The sequence below is a fragment of the Erinaceus europaeus genome, chromosome 10, assembly GCF_950295315.1.
Source record: "Erinaceus europaeus chromosome 10, mEriEur2.1, whole genome shotgun sequence".
NCBI classification, from domain to species: domain Eukaryota; kingdom Metazoa; phylum Chordata; class Mammalia; order Eulipotyphla; family Erinaceidae; genus Erinaceus; species Erinaceus europaeus.
Genome location: NC_080171.1, coordinates 107,079,642 through 107,095,389, shown reverse-complemented (window position 1 = coordinate 107,095,389; position 15,748 = coordinate 107,079,642). Strand labels below are relative to the sequence as shown.

Here is a 15,748-nt window from a genome sequence, read left to right as displayed (position 1 = left end):
TCTCTCTCTCTCTCTGTCTTCCCCTCCCCTCTCAATTTCTCTCTGCCCTATCCAACAACGACGACATCAAGAACAACAACTACAGCAATAAAACAAGGGCAACAAAAGAGAATAATAAATAATAATAATAATAATAATAATAATAATAGAACCTCTGTCCACTGGGGAAACCCCTTGCACCCTGGAAAGAACCCCTGCAATAGTTATATTCTGGAGGGGCTGCATCGTGAGTGCTCACCAAAGGAGACAGTGGCTATGGTTTTCCAGCATCACATCTCTGTACGGGGTTCTCTAAGCAGCACCCATTTGTCTCTATTCATTCTGGGTAAAACCACAGCTACATCTCTGAGTGACTCGGGAACACATTTTCTACTGGGTTCTCCGAAAAATCATCACTTTTCTTTTCTCTAGGGTTATTGCTGGGGCTCGGTGCCTGCACTGTGAATCCACTGCTCCTGGAGACCATCTCCCATTTTGTTGCCCTTGTTCTTGTTGTTATTATTATTGTTGTTGTCATTGCTATTGTTGTTGTTGGGTAGGACAGAGAGAAATTGAGAGAAGAGGGGAGACAGACAGGGAGAGAGAAGGACAGATACCTGCAGACCTGCTTCACCACCTGTGAAGCGACCCCCCTGCAGGTGGGGAGCCCGGGGCTCGAAGTGGGATCCTTTAGCCGGTCCTTGCGCTTGGCGTCACGTGCACTTAACCCACTGATTAGCGCCTGAGGTCTCGAAACTTTACATCAGGTTCAACCTGACGCCGTTGACTGACTACGGAAGAAGGGCAAACGCTAGAAGAAGAAGCCCCTGACCCCGAAGTCATCACTTTTCGATGCAAAAATGACTTTTCTGGCAACCCAATATTTAGCCTGTAAAGGTTCAGAAGCACAAGACATGGAAATTATCTCTGGGATTTAATTCTTATGTTTACTATGAAGAGTTTAAGACAGTATTATAACAGATATTTGTTATTGTTCTAACCATCTTATATTTGAGGGGTACTCATAGTGTAAACGTATCCTCCTCATATCATAATCATTTATATGTTTATAAAACCAACGAGCATGGAACAGACTGTGGAATATGGACTGGTAGTGTCTGAAAGATGTTCAGAGCTTAATCTGTGAATAACTACCTTCCATAGCCAAAGATTTTATGGATGTGGCTACTTTGAAATAAGGATACAATTCTGAGTTACCTGGAAAGATCTACCCTAATCACATGGATCCATAAGAACAGTGGGCAGAAAAACTGATGATGAAAGAAGGGTCTGGGGTTTGTGAGTTCCTGGTTTTAAAAGCCAATAGAAAAGAGGACAGCCCTAAAAGCACCTTGATTTTAGCCCAGTGAGATCTATAACTGACTTCTGGCCTTCAGAGTTGCAAGATATTGAATCTGGGATTTTTTTTTAACTTTTAAAAACATCATTTATTTATTTATTAGAGAAAGAGAATAATTGAGAGGGGAGTGGGAGACAGAGAAGGAAAGAGACAGAGAGACATCTGCAGCTCTGCTTCACCACTCGTGAAGCTTTCCCCTAGCAGATGGGGACCAGAGGCTTGAACCTCGGTTCTTGAGCACTGTAATGTGGGTGCTTAACCAGGTGCACCACCACCTGGCTCCCATCTGGGTTGTTTTAAGCCTCCACATTTGCTATGGCATCAATGGAAAACTAAGTAATTGCTATATACAAATTCTTAGTAAACCAAGCTGGGCAGATAAAATAGACTGAAGTTTCATAAACTGAGGAAATATATGTAACTGTTGACTTTACTATCTATTTATTTTGTACTTCAGAGTTGGTTTTAAAAATATGTACTTTAAAATATGGACTTTTTCAGATAGCTAAATGGTATAAGAGAAGCATGCTGGGCCCCCCAAATAAAAGTTCCCTCCCTGCCCTCTTCCACCACCAGTGTGCCTTTTAAACTTAAATTTGCCTTAAAAAATCAAGGAACATATAATATAGTAAAAAAAAAAAAAAAAGCTGTGAAATAGTAGTAAAATGGTAAAAAATAAAGGACATTACTCCACATGTATGATATCTGTGACCAACATGCTTACTTCAGGAAAGAAAAACAATTAAATTAAACAGAAAAAAAAAGGAAGCAAAATAGTTTTTCAAAACTACACACAACGTGGGACTGGACCTGCTCCCAGATAAGTGAAGACTTTGCCTACGTATGCACTATGGTCTTCTCTTCTACTTATGAAGAGGTTTGCCAAAGCCTCTACTGTTTCTTTCTTTTTTTTTTTTTTTTTTTTATCCCACCCCCTCCCCCGATAGCTTTCCCATTCTCTATCCCTCTGGGAGCATGGACCCAGGGTCATTGAGGGTTGCAGAAGGTAGAAGGTCTGGCTTCTGTAGCCTCTACTGTTTCATTATGAGACAGTTTCTCTGTCTCTGGAACATTTTACTCTGGGCCACACTTCGGTTCCCTGACCGGGAACTTTGGTTTCTTATGACCGGGATCATAGAGCTTGGGAGATGCATGGAGATTTCTCCTTGGACTTTCTGGATTCCCTCTCCCATGTTTCCCAAGGAAAAGGACTACATTTTGCTCCAGGCCACAATTTGGTTCTTTATGACCATGATCGTAGACCTTGGGATATGCATGGGGATTTCCACTGGGACTTTCTGGACTTCTTCTCGCATGTTTCCCATGGAGAAGGACTACTCTAATTTGAGGAGCATTCTCCAGTACCCTGGCAGTCTCCAAGAATGGAGACACGTGGTTAGTTCTACTCTCCTGATTGGATTCTTTCTTGATGGGAAGACACTTTTAAAAATGGGTGCCTGAAGCAATCCAGCAGGAGCAGTCAGAAGCACCCTAAATGGAATTTTGAAGAGCTTTTTGGACTAGGACGCCCTCTGGGGACTCTTGATGCTACATGGTGAGATCTGTTTCGTAAGAGAGTGATTTGAATGACTGAATTTTTGTTTGACATTGACTTAAAAAAAAAAATACTAGACGCAGCCATGATTTCTAGAGACATCCAGAAATAATCCAAAAAATTGTTTTTTCCCTCCTTTGATTTCTTTTTTTTACGTCTTGGCATAAATCTGAAATGTTTAATCCTGAAACGGTATGAGTTATGGGCGGGGCAGATAGTGCAATGATTATGTTAATTATTCTCATGCCTGAGGCTTCTACCATGGTTCTTCTGTTTACCTTTCCACATTTTATTGAGTTTAAACTGTTTAAACAATCTTAAAATCATACTAGAAAGGACTTCCAATTATAATGGAGTTATCAATTATAGTAAACTTCTAATCTGCTACAAGTTTTGTTTGACAAGTAAGTGAATTTCAGCTGTCAAGTCTTCACATGAAAAAGCATCTACTCAAATGAAACTTTCTGGAAATGCATTTGGACCCCTGTTCTCTGACATCGCCCACAAGATGGAATGACTACAACCGCACCCTCGGAAATCAATGATGTGACCTGGCACGACCTGAAGAAACAGATTCACAGACTCTAAAGCTCACTCTCTACAGAAAAGCAGAATTCCGGTGGCCGACATTCCCCATCGAGACAGACATGCAGCGTTTCATCCCTTGGCATTTTCTTCTGTGGTCAGCTACTTTGGACTGACACCTCCATCGGACTTACTGGTACTCGCTGCTGTGTTTCTCAAAGACTAACTTCAGCCAATTGCCTTGAGACTTTATAGACCATGTCCCCTCGCCTGCAGGCTCTGCCCCAGAGGCAGAAAACTCCCCCTCCTTATAGGTTATGCCCACAGAAGCATGAAGCGCCCCAAGAGGCAAGAGATGCCCACAGAGGCAGGAAACGCCCTTTGAGGCAAGAGATGCCCCCAGAGGCATGAAGCATTCCCAGAGGCAAGAAACGTTCCCCTTGGCATCACACTGGTTATTGCTGCTCGCCTATTTTGTTTTCCATGTCTTATGCCAGTTCTTTTGAAAACGCCTGTATGATATAGGTTTCTGTTCACCCCACAATCCTGATACTATGGCCATTAGTTAAAAAGAAAGGGGGAATTGTTGGTATGCATGAGACTCCTTCTGTTTCGTTTGGTTTAAATCCCCCCTGCTTAACACTATTCTATTTACATAACCACTGCATTCTATTTACATAACCACTGTTAACAAGCACCACCCTCCCTCCAGGGCATTGGTGGTTCAGTGATAGGATTCTCACCTGCTCCACCCCCTCCTTGTCACACTCTGATTTTCACCAGTCACTTTTCTCTCCACCCTCTCTATGTCACATCCTGTTTCCACCCTACTTGGCAAGTATATATAAAGACAGCATTGTGAGTTTTAGGGTACTTTTTAGTTTAGCTTAGCTCGGCTTAGACTGTGCTGCATCCTGCATGAATAAAGAGATACTGCCTACAGCTCAACCATGAGTCCCTGGTCGTCTGTTGCCCGCCCATGAAGCCAGCCCGGCGAAAACAACATAGCCCAGCGAAAATGACATTTTAAACTTAAATTTCCCTTAAAAAATCAAGGAACATATAATATAGTAAAAAAAAAAAAGCTGTGAAATAGTAGTAAAATGGTAAAAAATAAAGAACATTACTCCACATGTATGATATCTGTGACCAACATGCTTACTTCAGGAAAGAAAAACAATTAAATTAAACAGAAAAAAAAAGGAAGCAAAATAGTTTTTCAAAACTACACACAAGGGCTAGGAAGATAGCATAGTTGTTGGGAAATTGTGCAGATGTTGTTGAACATTGGCAGGGCCCACAAACAACTATATGTCCATGCAAGTATTATTTACAGATCTCCACCATGTTATCCCCTCAGGGTATTGCTAATTCAGTTAAAACCATTGCAACAGTTGCTAAGGATGCTGCCACCTTCCCAGCATGCCTTTTGCCTCTCTCCACCACCTTTCCTAGCCAATCCCATTTCCAACTTGCCACTTCTGTCTTTACCCTATAAATCCCACTGTTGTTCCAGTTTTGCTCTCTATTTCTTCCACATCCTTACCCAGAGAAGACCTAGAAAAGGGCTGATGGGCATAGGGGGAGGCGGCCATTTTGCTAGCTCCACATGGCCTAAACTGCTATGCTCACACCCAACTCTGGAGGGTCCACGTGAATAAAGATTTGCGTTCCCGCTCCGCCACGAGTTCCTGGTCTCTTCTCCCCTGCAACGCAACCTGACATCTGTCGCCTGAACAGGGACCTAACCCACCCGTGATTAATGAAGGCACTGCAGTTTCTTTTCTCCCTCTTCTTATTTCTCTGAGGCCCCTCTGTCATGGGTGACCTTCCTTCTCATGAAGAGGTTTCCCAAACCCTCTACTCTTTTCCATGAGAGAGGTTTTCTATCTCTGGGACATTTTGCTCTGGGCCACACCTTGGTCTCTCTTGGTCTCTCATGATTGTAGTGCATGGGAGAAGCGCAGGGTCCCCTCCCATGTCTCCCATAGAGAACACCAACTCTAAACTGGAAAGCAGCCCTAATCTAACCGACCTTGAGCCTGTCTCTCAGAAGCCCCAGACTGCCACCACGGCTCCTTACCCCTCCCCCCCCACCATTTTTGCCAGAAGCAGGACACCCTCCGGGGCTCATAATACAGCATGGCAAAATCTGAAAAATTAGTTCCCAGAGCCCAAAAACAAAACCTCCCTACCATTTCTCTCTCCCCCCGTCATTCTTTCTGAATATCTTTAGCTTGCTGTCTGTTCCCTCTGCTTTCAGTTGTGTTTTGTGAGTGAGTGAATTTAATGACTAAAAAAAAATTTTTTTTTCCTCTTTTGACTTTTTTTAGTCTTGGTGTATGTTGCTGAGGACTTATTCTGATGCAGTCTCCGCCCCCAGGTTTTTCTATGCCCCGCTAAATCCTAGAGTGCCCCCTTTCAACCAATCCTGGCTCCGCCCCCAGGTTTTTCTATGCCTCGCTAAATCCTAGAGTGCCCCCTTTCAACCAATCCTGGCCCTACACGTCACCCCTGGTTGTCGCCCAATAAAAAGCCCCCTCACCCCTCCCCTCGCTCTCTCTGGGCTCTCGGCTCTCCCTCTCTGAGGTCTCGCTCCCTGCTCTCCCCCCGTGGTCGGCCATTGCTGGCTGGCTCCACGTGGTCTGAACCAAACCTCCCCCCCATCCTATAATAAAGATCTGTGTACCCCTTTGCTCTGGACGTCCGCTCTCTTCTCCGCAGTGCAGCCCGACACCAGACCACCTCAACAACATCTGGCGCCCATCGTGTTCCGTACCCACACCACGCCCGGCCTGAGGTCTCCGAAACCGCCCAGACACAGGTAAGTGGCATCCGCCCACTTCTGTGGCCCCGCGTTTCCCTCCACCATGGGAAATTTCTCGTTTTATGAGGAGGTGTCCCAGTCATTATCTCTTGACCTGGGACAGATTCCCGCTGTCATAAAAGGTTTAATTTTCGCTACCCCTTGGATTTTTTTAACTGTGGTCGCCACTTTCAAGATATGTAAAACGTGGTATGCCATAAGGATAAGTGACCTTGAGGCTGAGGTACGAGAGTTAAATCACATGTGCTTAAGACTTAGACATCCTAAGCGATCAGCGGCTAAACCCAAGAATTCCGTTCCCACAGACACGCACACGTGTTCGGACGCTCCTCCTCTGACCCCACCCCCTTCCGCCGTTCCGGTTTCAGCTCCGCCTGCGTTCCTGAACCCTGCCCATTCCGTCCTGGTTTCAGCTTCCGTTTCAGCTCCCCCTGAGGCGCCTGCGTTCCTGAACCCCACCCCTTCCGTCCCGGTTTCAGCTTCCGTTTCAGCTCCGCCTGAGGCGCCTGCGTTCCTGAACCCAACCCCTTCCGTTCCGGTTTCAGCTCCGCCTGCAGCTTCCGTTTTCCTGACCCCGCCCCTGGCCCCTGCTGCCGCGGTTTCAGCTCCGCCTGAGGCTTCCTCGTCCCTGACCCCGCCCCCTGCTGATACATCACCATTAAGGGACCTAGTGGCTGAGATACGAGAGCTAAAGGATATTTTTTCAGCATTTAAAGATTTTAAACCATGTGCAGTCCACCCCGGGAGCTCCGTCCCCGTAGATATGCGTTTAGTCTCCCCTGCAGCCACTACAGCAGTTTCTACTGAACTTTCCACTTCTGTAGCTCCCTCTCCCGCGCCACCGGACCAAATCCACACATTCCCGGTAAACTTGGCCCCTTCTAAACAAAACCCTCAGTCGTGGCAGCCATATTCCTCGAAAGAACTTGGAACGCTCAGGCAAGCAGTCAGGGAGGACGGTATGCAGTCTCCATGGACCAAGTCCGTTTTGAGAAGCTTTTACCAGCATTTAAATACACCACAAGACTGGAAAGAACTGGCTCGTGCTGCACTCCCAGACCCTCTCTATCTTCAGTGGCAGGCATGTTTCCGCGATGAGTGCTCTAGGCAATCACAGGAAAATAGTAACAAACAGATAGAATGGAATTCTGATGCTTTGTTTGGAGCAGGAGCTTATGAATCTGGAGCTCAGCAGGCAGAAGCCAGGTTTCCAACTGGTTATTTTGAACAGGTACGCATCTGTGCAACACAAGCATGGGAAAGGGTGACCACACCTGATGTAGATCCATCAGCTCCCATTAACTCTTTTCACCAAGGCTCTGATGAGTCATTGGCGAGCTTCATCTCAAGGGTGAAGAGAAGCTTAGAGAGAAAGGTTTATAATCCTGACGCCCGCACACTACTCCTGCGCTCTATTGTCTGGGAAGGCATGACACCACAATTCCGTCAGGTATGCCTTAATCTTAAACACCTACACCCAGATAATTGGATTCTAGCGACACAGGAACTTACATCAGGCAATTATGGGACACCCGCTACGACGCAGGTCTATGCAGTTGCCCCACGTAAGCAAAACGGGGCCTGCTTTCAGTGCGGTCGCCAAGGACATTGGCGTAACCAATGTCCTGATAAGTTGCGACCACGCCTCCAGTCAGGGAAACCACGCCTCCAGCCAGAGCAACCCCGCTTTCAGTCAGGGAGCCAGAGACCACGTACTGTTTGTCCAAAATGTCGTAAGGGGTTTCATTGGAAGAGAGATTGTTGGTCCCAATTTCATAAAGATGGTTCGCCCCTGAATAGTACAAATTCGGGGCCTGAGATTTTGTGGACCACTCCTGTTTTAGAACAAGGTCACCCTTCTATGACAGTAAAGATTGGCAATATTCCTTTTAAATTTTTGATTGACACGGGGGCAGCAAAGACGATTTTAAGGCAAGAAGAGGTTCCCCAAGATTGGGAACTCATCCCTGGACCCAGTTTACATGGAATAGGAGGGATGACAAGAGCATTTTGCACACGAGACTCGCTTATGTGGGAAGACCCAGAAGGTTCTACCGGACACTTCCGCCCTTTGGTAGCTAATATTAGCACCAACTTACTGGGCAGGGATCTTCTGGAATGTCTTAATGTTAGGATATCCACAGACGCCTCTGCAGAGAGTAAAACTCATTCCCGCGATACCAGGTCTATTCAGCACCCCCAATACTAAATGCCACTGTTCGTAGCAAAACACCCCGCTTAAGCTGGCTTTCTAATGAGCCTGTCTGGGTGGAACAGTGGCCTTTACCTAGGGATAAGCTAAAAATTTTAAAAGAGCTCGTCCGAGAGCAGTTGTCCTTGGGACACATTCGTCATTCTCGAAGCCCATGGAATACTCCTGTCTTTGTGATTAAAAAGCGCTCGGGAAAATGGCGCCTCCTTCAAGATCTCCGTGCAGTAAATAAAACCATGCAGGTCTGGGGCTCCCCCCAAAGGGGTTTGCCTCTTGCTTCTGCAATTCCCACGGGAATTCCAATCATAGCTATTGATATACAAGATTGTTTTTTCTCTATCCCCTTGCATCCGCGAGATTGTAAACGTTTTGCCTTCTCTGTTCCGTCTATTAATAATGCCAGCCCTGCTGATAGATTTGAATGGGTGGTGCTGCCCCAGGGTATGGCCAATAGTCCTACAATTTGCCAGGAGGCTGTTAAATCTGCCCTTGTCCCATATATTCATAAGGGCCTTAATATTTTTCATTATACAGATGATATTTTAATATGGGGAAAATCAGATACAGATCTCTATGCCTTACGTGATTTTCTCATTCCTGCATTAAAGAAAAGCGGCCTTAATGTAGCCCCTGAGAAGATACAGCTAATCCCTCCAATATCCTTCCTAGGTTCAGAGATTTCTCTAACGCAAATTCGTCCCTTAAAACCTAATGTTACCTTCCCTTCTAACCTTACTCTTGCTCCTTTACAAAGTTTTCTAGGAAATTTAAATTGGCTTAGGCAGTATCTCTATCTGCCCACAAGCTGCCTCCAACCACTGTTTGACCTGTTGAAAGGAAACAAACAGCCCTCTTCAAAACGTAGGTTAACTCCTGAGGCCTCCTTGGCACTGGAAAGGGTTAACCAGGCCCTCCAGGACATGCACCTTGTTCGATTCTCCCCCTCCTCTCCGGTAAACCTTCTAATCTTCAACTCCACCCCCACAGTAGTAGGGGCACTGTGGCAAGACCATGGGGTTCTCGAATGGCTTCACACGCCAGTAGGAGGAGCTCCAAGACTCCTCACTGAGATAGATGCGTTAGCATTCATGGTTCGCCAAGGGAGAAATAGGTCTGTGCAGGTCTTAGGGAAAGAACCGGATTTAATCATTCTGCCCTTTTCTCTCACAGATACAGAGTGGCTTATACGCCATCATTCCCACTTTGCCATAAGCTTCGTGGGGTTTCCAGGACAAATAGATAACCATTTTCCTTCTAATAAATTGATAGCTTCTTTACCTCTTCTGCCTCTACTAGCACCTAAACTTTTCTCTCGGGATCCCATTCCCTCTGCTCCTACAATCTTTACTGATGGCGGAAAAAGGGGAGCTGCTGCCCTTATATATTACCCAGACAAACAATCTCCTAAACCTCTCTTTACTGAGCTTCCTGATAATTCTCCTCAGTACAAAGAACTTTATGCTGTTTTTCTTGCACTAAAAGCTGTACCAGAATCCTTCAACCTTTTTTCTGACAGTGTGTATACTGTTAACTTACTTCCATGGCTTGCTCGTTCGTATGTGAAAATTGATGACAACCCACTTTCCCCTCTCTTGATTCAAATCGCCTCTATGCTCTGTTCTCGAACCCAACCACTGTGTATTCAACACCTTCGTTCCCATAGCCCTCTTCCTGGTTCCCTGTCCGAAGGGAATGCCGCAGTTGACCGCCTTGCCTCCACAGGAGCTTTCCCAGTCTCTGTCTCTGATCCTGCTAATTTTCACTCTCTAACCCATGTTAATCTTAAAGGCCTTCAAGCTCGATTCCCTGATGTTCCTGTACCACAGTTAAAACATATCCTTGCTACATGCTCTTCTTGTGCAAATCTCATAAAGACACCTGCTATCCAGACCCTTGGGGTTAACCCCCGAGGTTTAAAAGCTAATGCTATTTGGCAAATTGATGTCACCCACATACCAAACTTTGGCAAACAAAAATATGTGTTTGTCTCAATTGATACCTTTTCTAAATTTATGTGGGCTACAGCTCAGACAGGAGAAAGTGCTAAAAAGCTTGTAAGCCATATGCTCTCTTGTTTTGCCGTTATGGGGGTCCCATTACTTTTGAAAACAGACAATGCACCTATGTTTTCAAGCAAACAATTTAAAGATTTTTGTTCCCTCTGGAATATTACTCATACCACGGGCATTCCCTACAATCCACAGGGACAAGGCATTGTCGAAAGGGCCCATCAAACACTGAAGGCTCAACTAAATAAAGATAAAGGAGGAACATATCCCCCCAATATCCAGCTAGCAAAAGCCTTAACTACGTTAAATCTCTTTAATATTTACAATAACTCAGCCTTACCCCCTATTATTCTTCACTGGCAAACACCATCTACCCTCCCATCTATTAAGGTTAAATGGAGAGACCCACTCGATAAAGTTTGGAAAGGGCCTGACCCATTATTGATCATGGGAAGGGGTTTCGCATGCATTTTCCCTCAAAATTTCTCTAAACCTGTCTGGGTTCCTGCCCGCCATGTCCGACAATACCCGCAGGATGGCGCTGTTATTCCTGAAGAACAAGAAATACTACAAGAGGACCAGATGCAGGATACATCCCAGGACCCGTAATACGACATGGCAGAACCTGCAAAGTCTGGCTCACAGAGACCTCTCTCCTACCCTTTCCCTGTATGTCTTATGTTATAACTGGCCAGTTGTTTTTGTGAGTGAGTGTGTTAAATGACAAAATTTTTTTTCTTTTTTTTGCATGACCCATCTGGTTGGAGTACTCTAAAAGGTTATTGGCCTTATATAAAAATGCTGGACGCAGCCAAAGTTTCTGGAGACGTCCAGAAACATTCCAAAATTTTTTTTTCTTTCTCCCTCTTTTGAATTTTATGTATAGTTTTGGTATATATGTAAGTGTTTAGTCTTAAACTGTGTGACTAATGACAGATTTAAAATTGTTTTTAAATAATGTGTTTTTATAACAAAAGTTCTTTTTCCTCCAGTTTGTTATAACTAAATGTTTATGGGTATGTCTCAAGTTTGGTAACACTAACTTAACGGTCAGAAGTGTAACCCTACAGCTACACTTTTACCAGACAAGGTAAAAATTAATTGTTAAGGTAACTTACTATTTAGGTAAAAGTCTAAATGTTCAACGTGACTATTCATTCCCAAAACTAAACTATATAAATTTTATATACAGGACACCTTTGAAGGGCCCCCAAAGGTGCCCTGTAAACTATCTTGTGGAAATTAATCCACAACAGATCTGGCATCAATCTGGCACTGTAAACGTTAAAATCATTGTCATGAATATGCGTTAACTCTCTAAGCAATTTGAGTCTGTTTAAAATACATATTTTAGCTAAAATTGGTCTCAAGATCCTGCGGTAGAGGCTGCTACAGGAGGTAACATTAGATGACCTTTTAATAAATCATAAAGAGATTCTAAACCAATTATAATCATCGAGGTATCAACTATAACAAACCTATAACTTGTTACCAGTTCAAATTAACCACGAGAAGCAGATTGTTTGTGTTTCTTTCACAGGAATCCCGGAAAAACCATCTGAACCCCTGCACACCCTGACGTCACTCACTAGACGGCACGACTACCGTGGCACACCCCCCGAAACCCTAGATGTCACTCAACGTGATCTGAAGAACCTGATACACGAATTCCAAGGACAGAACTTTCTTCATGCCTGGTTACCGTTCCTGCTTCTGACCTGCTTGTTACATGTTGGCAGTTCCAGCTAGCTATCTACAAAAGAGCAACATTCCAGCGGCTGACCTCCCTCATGCAGCGTTGCATCCCCTGCCAATTCCTCCCCTAGCCATCTACTTCAGACTGAGACTTGTATCGGACTTTCTGACATACCCTATATACATTTTACACAATTTTGAAGCAGCTTATTTCCCTTCACGCTGCTGGTTTTTCATAGACTAATCCTGAGTAATTCATAGACTTTACAGACTGTTGCCTTGAGGACTATACAATGCCAAATAGCCCCTCTGTTTGGTGGGTCATGCCTCCCGCCTCCCCCTCATTATGTACCCTTGCCCTTTTCCCCACTCAAGCAGGGAATGTTCCTTTACACACCAATCCTTCCCTTCACACCACACTGACTTTTACTTCTCCCCTTCATGTCCCTTCCTATTTTGTTATGTCATTTAGGCTTATGTCCAAAAAGTTTCTGCCCCATGATAGTCTTTTATAGACTTTGTACATCTTATGCAATTACTAGATAGAAAGATAGAAAAGATGTAGAGATACTGTGAAGAGATGGTTGAGCAGGCTGCGCTTAAACCTATGAGATGAGTCTCTCCAGGTAAGTCTCTCTCTCTGAAGAGGGGTTGAGCACAGGAGGAAGTTTAAATCTCACAAGGTTGGCAGCCATTTAAGCCTTCCCTCCTCCACAGAAAGTCCTACATCTTCCCACCTGAGCATGGCATTCCTCTAAAACATTTAAGCATGCTCCATTTTTCTTTACTGTGTCCATTTATATATAAAGGGATAGGAGGAGATGTTGCTGAGGACTTATTCTGATGCAGTCTCCGCCCCCAGGTTTTTCTATGCCCCGCTAAATCCTAGAGTGCCCCCTTTCAACCAATCCTGGCTCCGCCCCCAGGTTTTTCTATGCCTCGCTAAATCCTAGAGTGCCCCCTTTCAACCAATCCTGGCCCTACACGTCACCCCTGGTTGTCACCCAATAAAAAGCCCCCTCACCCCTCCCCTCTCTCTCTCTTGGCTCTCGGCTCTCCCTCTCTGAGGTCTCGCTCCCTGCTCTCCCCCCGTGGTCGGCCATTGCTGGCTGGCTCCACGTGGTCTGAACCAAACCTCCCCCCCATCCTATAATAAAGATCTGTGTACCCCTTTGCTCTGGACGTCCGCTCTCTTCTCCGCGGTGCAGCCCGACACCAAGACCACCTCAACAACAGGTATAAATGTGAAACATTTAGTCTTAAACTGTTAGAGTAGAAATGGTTCAACTAGGACAGTGCAGATCTAAATTTGTGTTTAAAATGATATGTTTTAGTAACAAAAGTTTTTCTCCTCTTGTGTGTTAAAAAGCATGTTTATGTGTGTTCAAAGTTTGGTACACGTTAACTTTAAGGTTAAAAGTGTAACTTTAAAGCTACATTCTTACCAGGCAAAGTTAAATGAAAGAGTTTTCAACATGATTCTTATAAAGGTAAAATTAATTTGCGTTTAAAGTCTAAGGTAAAAATTAGTTAAAAATCAATATATTTTAACTAAATTTGGCCTGAAGATCCTGTGCACACCTAGGATGTGTCTCCATCTTAAATGGGTGTAACAAAAGGTAGAAAAGACGTTATTGATATGTAAAGCTCTCAAATACTTTCTCAATTAAAGAGGTAGAACCAGCCTGGGTAGATAGATCACACAATGGCTATGCTAATGATTCTCATGCCTGAGGCTCTAACAATGGTTCTTTCCTTTACCACATTTTATTGAGCTTAAATTGGTTAAACAGCCCTAAAATTATACTAGAAAGGCTTTCCAAAATTATAAAGATTGTATTTATTGAGTTATCAATTATAGTAAACTTCTAACTTGTTAAAAGTTTTTTTTTTTTTTCCCCACAAAGTAAGTGATTACAGCTATCAAGCCTTCACATGAAGAAGCATCTGCTCATATCTGCTCATATGGTAAGGTATTAAACTATAAGAAATTCCTCCATATACAACTTATATAAATTAACAATATTCACATATTTTTCTACACTTAACTGGTGTTTTGCCACTATAGGCCTGCCTTTGTCAGCCAATAATTTAAAGACTTTTTTCCTTTATAACATCACCCATACCACAGACATCCCTTACCACAGACATCCCTTACAATCCCCAAAGACAAACGGTTGTTGAGAAGGTCCACCAAACACCTAAGCCCAATTAAGTAAAGGAAAAAGGGGGCTACATCCCCCCAATATTCTGTTGGCTAAGGCACCAACTACATTAAACCTCTTTTAATATCCTACTCTATTTAAATAATAATTGTTTTGCCTGAAATATCCCCACCACGTTATCCCCTCAGGGTATTGCTAATTCAGTTAAACCATTGCAACAGTTGCTAAGGATGCTTCCACCTTCCCAGCATGCCTTTTGCCTCTCCACCCCTTTTCTTAGCCAGTCCCGTTCCCGACTTGCCACTTACATCTTTACCCTATAAATCCCACTGCTTTTCTGGTTTGGCTCTCTTTCTCTTCTGTGTCCTGACCCAGAGAAGACCTGGAGAAGGGCTGACGGGCATAGTGGGAGGCGGCCATTTTGCTAGCTCCACGTGGCATAAACCTCTATGCTCACATCCAACTCTGGGGCATCCACGTGAATAACGATTTGGGTTCCCGCTCCACCACAAGTTCCTGGTCTCTTCTCTCTCCTCTGCGATGCAACCCAACATCTGTCAATCATTATCAAATCACTAACAAATTAAAAACAAAAACTATATATATATGTATATTCAACCAGGTGTGCCACCACCTGATCTCCCTGCCCAGGGCTATCTTTTCAGCCCTTGACTTAAGTTCAGATTAGGAATTTGCTTCAACAGCACAGCCAATCAGAAGCTGGTAGCTTCCTCCAATTTGGCACGATCGTCTGACTTTCCTCTGAACACCTCACTAAAAGGGAGCTTATCTGTGGAACCCTCTAAGAACCAGCATTTATGGGTTCTGAGAGACAGGAGAAGGCACAACCTATCATATTAAGAACCCAATGGAAGCGTATCAATAGGTAAAGGAAAAGAAGGAAAGGAGAATCAAGAATAACAAAACTAAATTTCATTTTGATAATGTGAATGTTGTCAGTCCTGAGATGTTTGTAGTTGCAGAAAAACAACCACCAGTCATGCATGATGGGATCTAAAACTTGTAAAGGGGGACAGTTGTAGGGTCAATAAATTCAACTTTTCATGTTCATAACGGCTATTTGCAACAAGACCACCAGGTGGCAGCAGAACAACAAGACCACCAGGTGGCAGCAGAACACAGTATTCTAAATGAATTTTGCTACTTGAGGGTTCAACTCAGATTTGTCATCCCACAGAACTTCAGAGTTACTGTAGCTTGATGAGGGACAGGATTTATTCAGAACTCAAGTGAGAGCAGGAAAGCAAATTCTCTTAATTCCACTTTGCCTAGGAAACTAAAGGCAGGTTGTTTTATAGATTCAGGGAATGTGGAGGGGAAATAATAGGAAAGATTTTATAGAATGAAACTGTAGAAATCTGTACTTCTTCATTGTGTGTAACCAAACTTCTCACTCACTA

The 15,748-nt window shown here is 44.0% G+C and overlaps 1 long non-coding RNA gene across 1 annotated transcript in view; it reads left to right on the top strand.

Moving 5' to 3' along the window:
• LOC132540780 (uncharacterized) overlaps positions 1 to 15,748 on the top strand; it is a 108,772-nt gene that overhangs the window by 47,096 nt on the left and 45,928 nt on the right. The gene's annotated exons all lie outside the window — the stretch shown is intronic.